Source organism: Gossypium arboreum, chromosome 4, assembly GCF_025698485.1.
Source record: "Gossypium arboreum isolate Shixiya-1 chromosome 4, ASM2569848v2, whole genome shotgun sequence".
NCBI lineage: Eukaryota > Viridiplantae > Streptophyta > Magnoliopsida > Malvales > Malvaceae > Gossypium > Gossypium arboreum.
Window position 1 is genome coordinate 86,894,028 of NC_069073.1, and position 12,633 is coordinate 86,906,660.

Sequence of the window (12,633 nt, forward strand, 5' to 3'; positions counted from 1 at the left end):
TCGAGTAACTTACTTACCTTATTTCAAATAAGTTTTAAGCTATCACATACCTAATTATTTTAGCTCATTTTATCCATTCAGTCATAGTTATCATTGCCTGTTGAACCATTCGGAATTGGATAGGACACTCAGATAATCACATATATCGTATGATGCCAACATCCCATACGTGGTCTTACTTGTAGTCACATATCAATGCCACTGTCCCAGACAAGTTCTTACTCACATACATATATCGAAGTCACATATCGATGCCAACGTATAAAACGTGGTCTTACTCGCACACATATATCAGAATCACATATCGATGCCGACGTATAAAACGTCGTCTTTCTTGCACACATATATCGGATTCACATGTCGATGCCTCATATAGATCCTTATATCAACTTCAAATTGGTCAGAATATACATATATTCATTAACAAAATTATCATTCACTACCAAGGCCACAATAACATTATATAATCGAATATACATATATATATATATATATATATATATATATATATATATGATTCACATTTTAACATCATATACACAAACATATATTATATACTTGAATATAAACTTGCAACTTATATACAAATAATCAACATTTTAATGTATATAGCTCATGTCACCACTTTCAATACTAAAACTCATTCATTACTTTATCATCAAACATAAATTACTTTCATTACTCAATGTCGATTCATAAATTACTTCATATTATTACAACTATTTATTGATCACGTATATATTAAAAATTTAACCACATGTATTTGCTTATAAACTTACCTCGGACGATGTAAAATGAAATAGGACGACTAGTCGACAACTTTCGTTTTCCTCCAATCCTAATCCAATTTCTTTGGTTCTTAATCTAAACGTATTCAAATTAAGCTCATTCAAAAATATTTTCATTCTGTTTAGTCCAAAATCACATAAATGATAAAATTACTATTTTACCCCTGACATTTACATTTTTTTACAATTTAGTCCCTATTGCACAAATAACAAAATATACAAAATTTCACCATGCCCATGTTAGGCCAAATTTTACCCATATCCATACAAGTCCATATATTTCATTTATTTCACATTTTAGTCTCTCAGTCCTAATTACTCAAAATCATCAAAAACTTCAATACAAAACATGTTAATCTAAAACATACCTTTCATATTTCATCATCAAACAACAAAAATCACAAGCTTTCAACAATGGAATAACTCAAAATATTCACCAAAATCAGAAATTCAAGCATGGATCTTGTAGATAACTCTGCAACGATCTCAAAAACGTAAAATTTATCAAAAATCGGGCTAGTTACATACCTTAATCAAGATCAACCATGACCGAAACCTAACTTTTTTTTCTTTTCTTTATGTTTTCATATTCGGTCATAAGAAACAATAATAAACATGGCTTTTAAGTTATGTTATAATATAATATATAATAACATATTATTTAATTTATATATAACCTTAATTAAAACATTATATTATTACTTATATTTATGTCCATTGTCGTCCAAATATAAAACCAATGGTATAATTACATCATAAACACTTGCTTTTATAAAGACACATTCATTTTGGCCCTTTTATAATTAACGACCAAATTTTCATTTTACGCGATTAAGTCCTTTTATTTAATCGGGCACCCAAACGACAAAATTAAATTACAAAAATTTCACACACACAAATTCACACATAATAAACACAGAAAATAATTTTTAAATATTTTTCTGACTCGGATTTGTGGTCCTGAAACCATCATTTTGAAACCACCGTTCTGACTAGGGTCCAAATCGGGTTGTTACAACTGTGATAGGATTGCACTAAGTGTTACACATCTCGAAAACTCTTACAAGAGACCTAGTCTTAAATTAACAATAGCAACCAAATATATAATTAAACAGCGATGTTCACAAGTATACGAGTCAAATTCTAATATAGTAAAGAATGTTGCAACAAAACACTTCAGGAAGCATTCAAAGGTTTGTACCCAAGGGAGGTTGAAAAAAAAACTTAAATTAACTTTCTATACTAATAAGGCTAAATATTACTAATTTGAAATTATATTACGAAAACCCAAATGAAAATGAATTAATAATTATCTAAAACAAAAAAAAGCAATTAACAATCGAAATTAAATCCAATAAAACAAGCAAGGGCTTAACTCACTTTAGTGCTCCTAATTAACTTCAGAACTTGGGTTTTATCAATTTAGCAATTAATTAACCAGCTATTACCTCTCGGCCTCTAACTAATTAACTAATCGACCAATACATGCTTACCTCTCGACCTCACTTTCTTGACCAGGATAAATTATGATTTACTCAGTAAACTTATCTCTCGATCTCATTTTTCCTGAATTACTTCCTAGGGGCGTCACTTCCTAGAATTTAAACGCACCTAATTCAAATCAACCAACTCGGATTTAAATCATTATTCATCTGTTAATTAGTCATACATTCATTCGTTAATCTCCCTAAGGAAATTACCTACTCATGGATCTAGATGCAATAATCCCTAAACTCAATATCAATTTATGCAAGAAAACAAAATTTCCTTTAATAGTAGTGAAGATAACTCCAATTACAATTGGAATTCGAAAAGAAATAACTAAAAACTATTAAATTAAAAGCTCGGATTGAAATTGATTTCAAGTTAAACAAGAACAAAAATTGTTTAAAGGACTAAATTGAAATGAAATAAAAACTAAAATAAAAACCTTAAAACTAACTAAGTGGCTCACTTGGACAAGCCTCCTCAAACGAGACTAAACATGCCTATTTATAGAGTTTATGATCTGACCTAATTAGGGTTGCTTAACAACCCAAAATGTAACACCCCCACGCCCGAAACTGTCACCGGAGTCAAGCTTGAGGTGTTACTAAACTTATCTTACCTTTTAAACAACTCTAAACCACTTATTTTAATTTTCGGAATAAACTGTTTCTCTGCGTCATAGTTGCTTAAAAATTCATTTCTTGAGTTTCAAAAATCAAAATTAAGATCCGTATATGTTTCCTGAAACTAGACTCATATATCTATCTACAAATTTTTTTCTAGAATTTTTTACTTATCCAATTAGTACAGTTTATTAGTTAAAGTTATCCCTACTCCCGAATTTTGCTCTTCTTGATATATAATAGCAAATTTAAATTATTTAATATTCACATTTATCAAAACAGTCCTTGACCCAAACTTTGGCAAAATTACATTTTTGCCCCTAAACTTTCACATATTTGCACTTTTTCCCCAAGGCTCGTAATTTAAACTTCATCCTATTTTCTTATGTTATGACATGCTGATCATTTTTCCTTTCTATGACAACATCAAATTCACACTCTAACATGTACTTATGACTATTAGGTATTTTTACCGATTAAGCCCTTTTACTCGTTTTCACTTAAAACCAAGTAGCACAAGTTGTCTAACATAATTTAAAACCTTATATTCTATCATAAAACATCAAAATAAACACTTTTCACCTATGGGTATTTTTCCAAATATGAACCCTAACTTAAATTATTGCTAGCATAAGCTTTATCGAGCTCTAGGGACTCAAAACGTAAAGAACATTAAAAGCGGGCTTAGAATCACTTACTATGGAGCTTGAAAGCTTGAAACAAACCCTAGCTATGGATAACCCTTGAAATTTCGTGCTAATGAAGAAGATGATGAATTTTGTGTTATTTTTCCTTTTATTTCATTTAATATCCAAATGACCAAAATGTCCTTCCTTATTAAACTTTCAAAATTCCATCCATGTCCTATTTTGTCCATGAACTTAGAAATTGGTCAAATTTTTATTTAAACCCTCCTAATTAATATTCCAAATCAATTTCATACTAAAAACTTCTAGAATGCAAGTTTTGCAAATTATTCGATTTAGTCCCTAATCTCAACTTAAGCACTTTATGCATAGAATTTCATCACGAAATTTTCACACAATCATGCAATCATATCATGAACCTCAAAATAATAATAAAATAATTTTTTCTACCTCGGATTTGTGGTTTCGTAACCACTGTTCTGTTTAGGCCCTATTTCGGGATGTTACATTTCTCCCCCCCTTTAGGGCTTTTCGTCCCCGAAAATCTTACCTGTGAAGAGATTTGGGTACTGTTTTCGCATAGCCTATTCGGGTTTATTCCATAGTACTTTCACAAGTGCAATACTTTTGTTCCTTAATTGCTTCATCTCTCGAGCTAGAATTTTTACTAGTTCTTCACCGTAAGTCATGTCTGGCTGAATCTCAACCTCGATCTGAGAAATCACATGTGACGGATCTGAACGATAACGACGTAGCATGGACACATGAAATACATTATGAATCTTCTCTAACTCAATCAGCAAAGCTAACCGATATGCTAATGGTCCGACTCTCTCAATCACTTCAAACGGTCCAATAAAACGTGGACTTAGTTTGCCTTTCTTGCCAAATCTGAGAACTTTCTTCCACGGGATACTTTCAAAAAACTTTGTCACCAACTTGATACTCAATCTCTTTCTCTTCAAATCGCATCGACTTTTGTGCATCAAGTCGCTTTCAACCAACCTCTGATGATTTTTACTTTCTCTTCTATTTCCTTAACTAGATCAACCCCGTAAATCCGATTTTCCTTAAGCTCTGTCCAATACAAAGGTGTGCGACATTTACGTCCATACAAAGCTTCATAAGGTGCCATCTTTAAACTCGACTGATAACTATTATTGTAGGCAAACTCTACTAATGGTAAATATTTTTCCCAATTGCCTTGAAATTCCAGTACACAGCATCTAAGCATATCTTCAAGTACCTGAATAACTCTCTCTGACTGACTGTCGGTTTGAGGATGGAAAGCTGTACTAAAACTCAACTTAGTGCCCAAAGCCTTCTGCAATTTCTTCCAAAATCGTGAAGTAAATCTTAGATCTTTGTCTGAAATGATCGATAACGGTACCCCGTGTAGTCTGACTATCTCTGAAATATACAACTCGGCCAACTTGTCAAGTGAATAATCCATACGAATTGGGATAAAATGAGCTGACTTCGTTAACTTATCAATCACAACCCATATTGCATCTTTCTTTCTCGGTGTAAACGGCAATCCTGTCACAAAATCCATAGTAACTCGATCCCATTTCCACTCAGGGACTAGCACAGGCTGCAATAAACCTGAAGGTACCTGATGTTCAACCTTTACTTGCTGACAGATCAAGCATCTAGAAACAAACTCTGAAATGTCCCTTTTCATTCCTACCCACCAGTACGTGCTTCCTGTAAGATCTTTCGAATAAGCTCATCATTCTTCGGTATGCATACCCTATCTCTGAACATCAAACAACTGTCAGAACTGATCTGAAAATCTGACTCTATATCCGACTCACACTGATCTCTTTTGGCTAACAACTCACTATCATTTTTCTGAGCTTCACAAATTTCTTCAAGAAACATTGGTTTAGCTCTCAACTCAGCTAAGATAAAACCATCTTCTGATAAGGCTAGACTAGTATTCAAAGCTCTTAATGCAAATAAAGATTTCCTACTCAAAGCATCAGCAATAACGTTTGCCTTACCTGGGTGATAATCGATCACTAGCTCATAATCTTTAATCAACTCTAACCATCTTCTTTGCCTCAAATTCAAATCTTTTTGAGTCATCAAATATTTCAAACTTTTATGATCAGTGAATATGTGGCACTTCTCACTGTACAAATGATGTCTCGAAATCCTCAACGCAAAAATAATGGCAGCTACCTCTAAATCATATGTCGGATAGTTCTTCTCATGTGGCTTTAACTGTCTAGAGGCATAAGCAATTACCTTGCTTTCCTGCATAAGTACACAACCAAGTCCATTCATGGACGCATCATCAGAATCACAAACTCCTTACTGAGTTACGGTTGTACTAAAACAGGGGCTTTAGTAAATAATGCTTTTAACTTGTCAAAACTCTGTTGACACTTCTCAGTCCATTCAAACTTGACATCCTTTCGCAGCAATCTTGTCAACAGGGTAGCTATCATGGAAAATCCCTCTACAAATCGTCTATAATATTCGGCAAGACCAAGAAAACTTCTAACTTCTGATACATTTCTAGGAGGCTTCCAATCAACAATGGCTGAAATCTTGCTCGGATCGACCTTAATACCTTCACGAGACAATATGTCCGGAAAACCAACTTCGTAACGAACTCACTTTTTTTGAACTTGGCATATAAGCGATTATCTTTCGAATCAGAAAGCGTTCTCAAATGCTCGCATGCTCAGTTTCATCATGAGAATAAATCAAGATATCATCAATGAACACAACTAAAAACTTATCCAAGAACGGTCTAAAAATTCGGTTCATTAAGTCCATGAAAATGGTAGGAGCATTAGTCAAGCCAAATGGCATCACAAGGAACTCATAATGACCATACCTAGTCCGGAAAGCAGTCTTCAAGACATCTGACTCTTTAACTCACAACTGATAGTATCCGGATCTCAAATCTATCTTGGAAAACACAGTAGCTCCCTTCAATTGATCAAACAGATCATCAATTCTAGGCAATGGATACTTGTTCTTTAATGTTACTTTGTTAAGTTGCCGATAATCTATGCACAATCTCATCGATCCGTCTTTCTTTTTCACAAATAGCACTGGTGCACCCCAAGGTGAACTACTGGGTCTTACAAAGCCTTTATCTATTAATTCCTGCAACTGAGCTTTCAATTCTTTCAATTCCAACGGCGCCATTCTATAAGGAGCAATAGAAATGGGCGTGGTACCTGGAATCAACTCAATACCAAACTCAACTTCTCTAACAGGAGGCAAACCTAGTAGTTCTTCTGGAAACACATCGGGAAACTCACATACCACAAGCACTAATTCAATTTTCAATTCTGGATCTTTAGTGTTTAACACAAAAGCAAGATAAGCTTCATACCCTTTTCTCAAACATTTCTGAGCAGACGTAACAGAAATTATGGGAAATAAACTATCTGACTCTTCTGAATTAACCCGAAGAATTTCACCAATTTCACACTTCAACTCAATGAATTTCTTTCCACAATTCACTATCACATTATGTGTAGTCAACCAATCCAAACCAAGAATCACATCAAACTCATCAAATGGCAATAGCATGAGATCGGCCGGAAAACAGTAGCCTCTAATCATTAAAGGACAATTTCTACATACTTTATCTACTAATACATACTTGCCTAATGGATTCGATACTTTAATCACAAATTCTGTAGATTCTATAGGCATACTTGTACTAGACATCAATTTCTTGCAAACATATGAATGAGTTGAACCCGGATCAATCAAAGCAATGGCATTAATATCATATAGAGAAAATATACCCGTAATCACATAGGGGAAGGATGCCTCTTTGCGTGCACGAATAGCATAAGTCTTTGCAGGGGCTCTAACATCTGGTCTCACAGCCGAATCTCATGAGGTACCTCTGTTACTTGCTCCTGCTCCCGGTTGCCTTGGTGATCTGCCTCTAGTAGGAGCATTTCTGGATCTAGCATTCTGTGTTATCTCTCGATTAGCCACCTCTGGACATTCTCATACAAAATGATCTGGAGCACCACATTTATAACAAACATTTTCGCCTGCCCGACAAGGACCATAATGAAGTCTACCACACCGTGAACACCCTGATCTACCCTGTCCAACATTACCTACACTCATAGTCGAGGTGTTCTGAGCCTTCGAATCCTTAAATCTGCTGTCTCTATTCTGACTAGAATACCTGGCTGAGAAACTAGATCTGGTAGAAAACTCCTTTGGTCTTTTGGATATAGCCTAGAATGACCTGCTCATCTGTCTCTTCTTTGTATCTTGTGTCTCTGTCTCAACTTTTCCTTTTGTTTTTAACAGCTCCTCTGCCTTACAGGCTCTCTCAACTAAAATAACGAACTCTTTTATTTCTAGGACACCCACTGACAGTCGGATATTATCATTTAACCCATCCTCAAACCTTTTACACATAATAGCCTCTGTGGACACACATTCTCGAGCATATTTACTAAGCCTTACAAATTCGCGCTCATAATCGGTCACTGTCATATTACCTTTTTTCAATTCCAGGAATTCCTTTCTCTTCTGGTCAATAAACCTCGATGATGTACTTTTACGAAATTCCTCCTGAAAGAAATCCCAAGTGACCTTCTCCTTTGGTACAACCGATACAAGTGTCTTCCACCAGTAGTATTTGAGTCTCTAAGAAGTGATACTACACATTTCATACATTCCTCGGTGTACAAGATAATTCGTCAAAGACTCGATAGTATTTTCTAACCAAAATTCGCTCTTTCGCATCATCATCTTTTGTTGCTCGGAACTCTTACGCCTTGTTTCTTGATTCTATCAATGGTGGCTTTTCTCTTATCACTGCACTGTGGATCGGGGAGCTTGAGCTACATGGGTAGCCCGAGAATCATGAGGGGTGGAGGTCTAGCTCGCTCGATTTAAATTGCGAACGAACTCGGCAAACAAATCATTCAAAGCTTGGAAGACAGCTCCTCGAGTCACTCCTCCCTGATTAACTGTTACTGGCCTATTCTAAGATGGCGCTACCTCTTCCACAGGAGCAAGTGCATTACCTTCTACATCATCATCACCAGCTCGCTCGGGATCCATTACTATAAAACAAAATATCTAAAAATCGTCAGGAGTCGTCACACTATCAAAATACAGGTATGGCATGTATAGCTAGACTTTTACTCACACTCACTATTCCGAGAACCAACTAAACCTGCTCTGATACCAATAAATGTAACACCCCCACGTCCGAAACCGTCACCGGAGTCAAGCTTGAGGTGTTACTAAACTTATCTTACCTTTTAAACAACTCTAAACCACTTATTTTAATTTTCGGAATAAACTATTTCTCTGCGTCATGGTTTCTTAAAAATTCATTTCTCAAGTTTCAAAACTCGAAATTAAGATCCATAAATTTTTTCTGAAACTAGACTCATATATATATCTGCTAATTTTTTTCTAGAATTTTTGACTGAGCCAATTAGTACAATTTATTAGTTAAAGTTACCTCTATTTCAGAATTCAACTGCACTGGCCTCTACTTACAATGAACCACTTTTCTCTCTGTAAAAAAATCATATGACTATACCATTTGTTTATATTAAAACTAGATTCAATAAGGATTCTAACCATATAAAGTAAAACACCTAATTATTTTTTTAAAATTTATGGTGAATTTCTAAAGTTTGAATAGGGGATCTAGAAATCGCTCTGGCCCTATTTCACCAAAACTCAGATACCCTATAAAATACAAAACCTTTACCTTTTTTACTTATTCCATCTGAAAATAGACACAACGAGCTTTAATTTCATATATTAGTCACCATCAACCCATGTCTCTACAATTTCTTGTGATTTTTCAAAATCCTGTTGTTTCTGATACTTGAATCTGTTTTTAAGTTACTTTCACATTTTTCTTAGTTTTCATGTGATAGTTACTACTTAATCATACATACTATTAAACATCTATATCATCAGCCACTCTATTAGCTAATCACTAGAAAGTATTTACACATCACTCATTAATCATATCATATCAAAAGAAACCAAGTTCATATACATTCCATACACAAAACGAAACGTCTAACTATACCAATGTGATTTCTTTGATAGTGTGATCGGGTCTCCGACGTTTCCGTCGTTCTCCGAGTGGCTTGATAAAAACTATAAGAAAAAGAAAATAAAGAGAGTAAGCACTAGGCTTAGTAAGCTTACAAGCAAATAAATTAAAACATTCAACATAATGAATAATTATACATAATGTCACCTAGCCTCATAAACTTTCTTTACTTCTCATTTTCTACCTTCTTCTTTACTCACTTACCTTCTTTCTTACCTGACCATTCACTATTCATAAATATAATCTACCTTCCCTTTTACTGATAATTCACTGTAATTTAACGTGTACAATGACACGTTGAACCACTCGGAATACTAAGGATACTAGGGTCGTTCCTGTCTATCAATATCCTGCCAATGCCATGTCTTCGACATGGACTTACATGAATTATTCCAGTCTCCAATGCCATATATATATATATATATGTATATATATATATAATATGGGATTACATGGCTCATTCCTGTCTCCAAAGCCATATAACTGATATGGACTTACATGGCTCATTTCTGGCCTGTCCTGTCTTGTCAACCCCAATATCCGAACATTCCTAAGGTTCAAACGGGGCTTCCTAATGCTTTTTCTCTGTCACTTCGCCTTTAATTTGACTTTAAATATTCAAAGAAAATAAGTATATAAATGCTGGAAATTGACAATAATAATGTAAAATAAAAGAATATTGCATTTATTTACTGTAAACTTACCTCGATACAAAATGTGACTAAACTTTACAATTTAGTCCTTTACTTTTTCTTTTCCCCAATCTACTCCCGAATTTCGCTCTTCTTAATCTATAATAGCAAATTTAACTTATTTAATATTCACATTTATCAAAACAGTCCTTGACCCAAACTTTGGTAAAATTACATTTTTGCCCCTAAACTTTCACATATTTGCACTTTTTCCCCAAGGCTCGTAATTTAAACTTCATCCTATTTTCTTATGTTTTATGACATGCTGATCATTTTTCCCTTTTATGACAACATCAAATTTACACTCTAACATGTACTTATGACTATTAGGTATTTTTACCGATTAAGCCCTTTTACTTGTTTTCACTTAAAACCGAGTAACACAAGTTGTCTAACATAATTTAAAACCTCATATTCTTTCATAAAAAATCAAAATAAACACTTTTTACCTGTGGGTATATTTCCAAATATGAACCCTAACTTAAATTATTGCTAGCATAAGCTTTATCGAGCTACCGGGACCTTGAAAACGTAAAGAACATTTAAAACGGGGCTTGGAATCATTTACTATGGAGCTTGAAAGCTTGAAACAAACCCTAGCTATGGAGAACCCTTGAAATTTCGTGCTAATGAAGAAGATGATGAATTTTGTGTTATTTTTCCCTTTTTATTTCATTTAATATCCAAATGACCAAAATGCCCTTCCTTATTAAACTTTCAAAAATTCCATCCATGTCCTATTTTGTCCATGAACTTAGAAATTGGTAAAATTGTTATTTAAACCCTCATAATTAATATTCCAAAGCAATTTCATACTAAAAACTTCTAGAATGCAAGTTTGCTAATTATTCGATTTAGTCCCTAATCTCAACTTAAGCACTTTATGCATAGAATTTCATCACAAAATTTTCACACAATCATGCAATCATATCATGAACCTCAAAATAATAATAAAATAAATTTTTCTACCTCAGATTTGTGGTTTCGCAACCACTGTTCCGTTTAGGCCCTATTTCGGGATGTTATACAAAATTCTTATTACAATTCATTATGTGGACAAAAATACTCATAGTTAATTTTCCTAATCGTAGCCCAGTGTCACGACACCACAATACTGGTGTCACGACACCACAATACTGGTGTCACGACACTGCCCTCATTTATTAGATATTTTTGCTTTCCTTCATCTTCTTAGCCCGAAAATAGTGTCTGACACATTAAATAGAGTATTTAAATCATCCCTAAGCCCATAGTGACCCATTAGGCCATAACATAACACAGAATTTTGTAAAAAATGCTTTTTTTGCATAATTTAAACATAAAGTAAAAAAAACAAAAAATAAATATATATATATATAAAAACGCTAGAAAAAGAGCTTGTCAAGTGTCGGAAAGACCTTAATTTGCCACAATATGTTGTGGCAAATTACTTGGCTAGCTGTGGACTTTTGAATTTGCCACAAACATGTCATACATTTAGAGAACCTACTTGCAAACATTCATAAAATTGTACATCCATATGTAAGCATAACCTATCCAATCAATATGGTCATATACATATCCAAAAGACTCAAACTGAACTCAATGTAGAACATACAAGTAACAAGATAACCAAAAAAAATATAACAGCTTGCCCAACAAAGTCTCTGGATTTGGTTACTATTTAGCGTATAGTTGGTAAAATAAGGGTAGATATAAGTGAGTAAAATGTTTGTCTGGCTATGTATGGAATTATGTGTATTGCGCCATTTGGAGAAATCTTAGTTTTGGTGAGTTTTATGGTTTGGCGTATTCTTCTGTTAAGTATCTGCCCAACCCAGAAGCTTTCGAGAACTCATTAAGTTCGTAGCTATTTAGATTTGTTCAGTATATAAGAATGGTAATTTGGTTAGTTAAGTTGAGATTTAGTTAGAATGAAACTAGACTACTATAGATAATAAGACTTAAATTATGTTAAGTGCACTTAATCACAGAAATCAAGAAAGTTAGTGGAATTATCTGATTTCCCACTAATCCTAGTATCCGAGCTTAAGTATATAAGGATAGTGGTGGTCTTTTTGAACACTTTTATGTTTTCTTCTTCTTCCTTGATTTCCTCTAAAAATCTCTTTAAAAACTTAAGTTCAAAAAACCTATTTGAAGTAATGTTCATAGTATTTAGCTAACTTCTATGTTAGTACCAGCTCACTGGTAATTACTAATGAACCCTGTAACAACCAGATTTTGGGCCTAGTCAGAAAAGTAGTTTCAGGACCACAAATCTAACATAGTAAAACTTGTTTGTATTATTTGTATTACATTTTTATG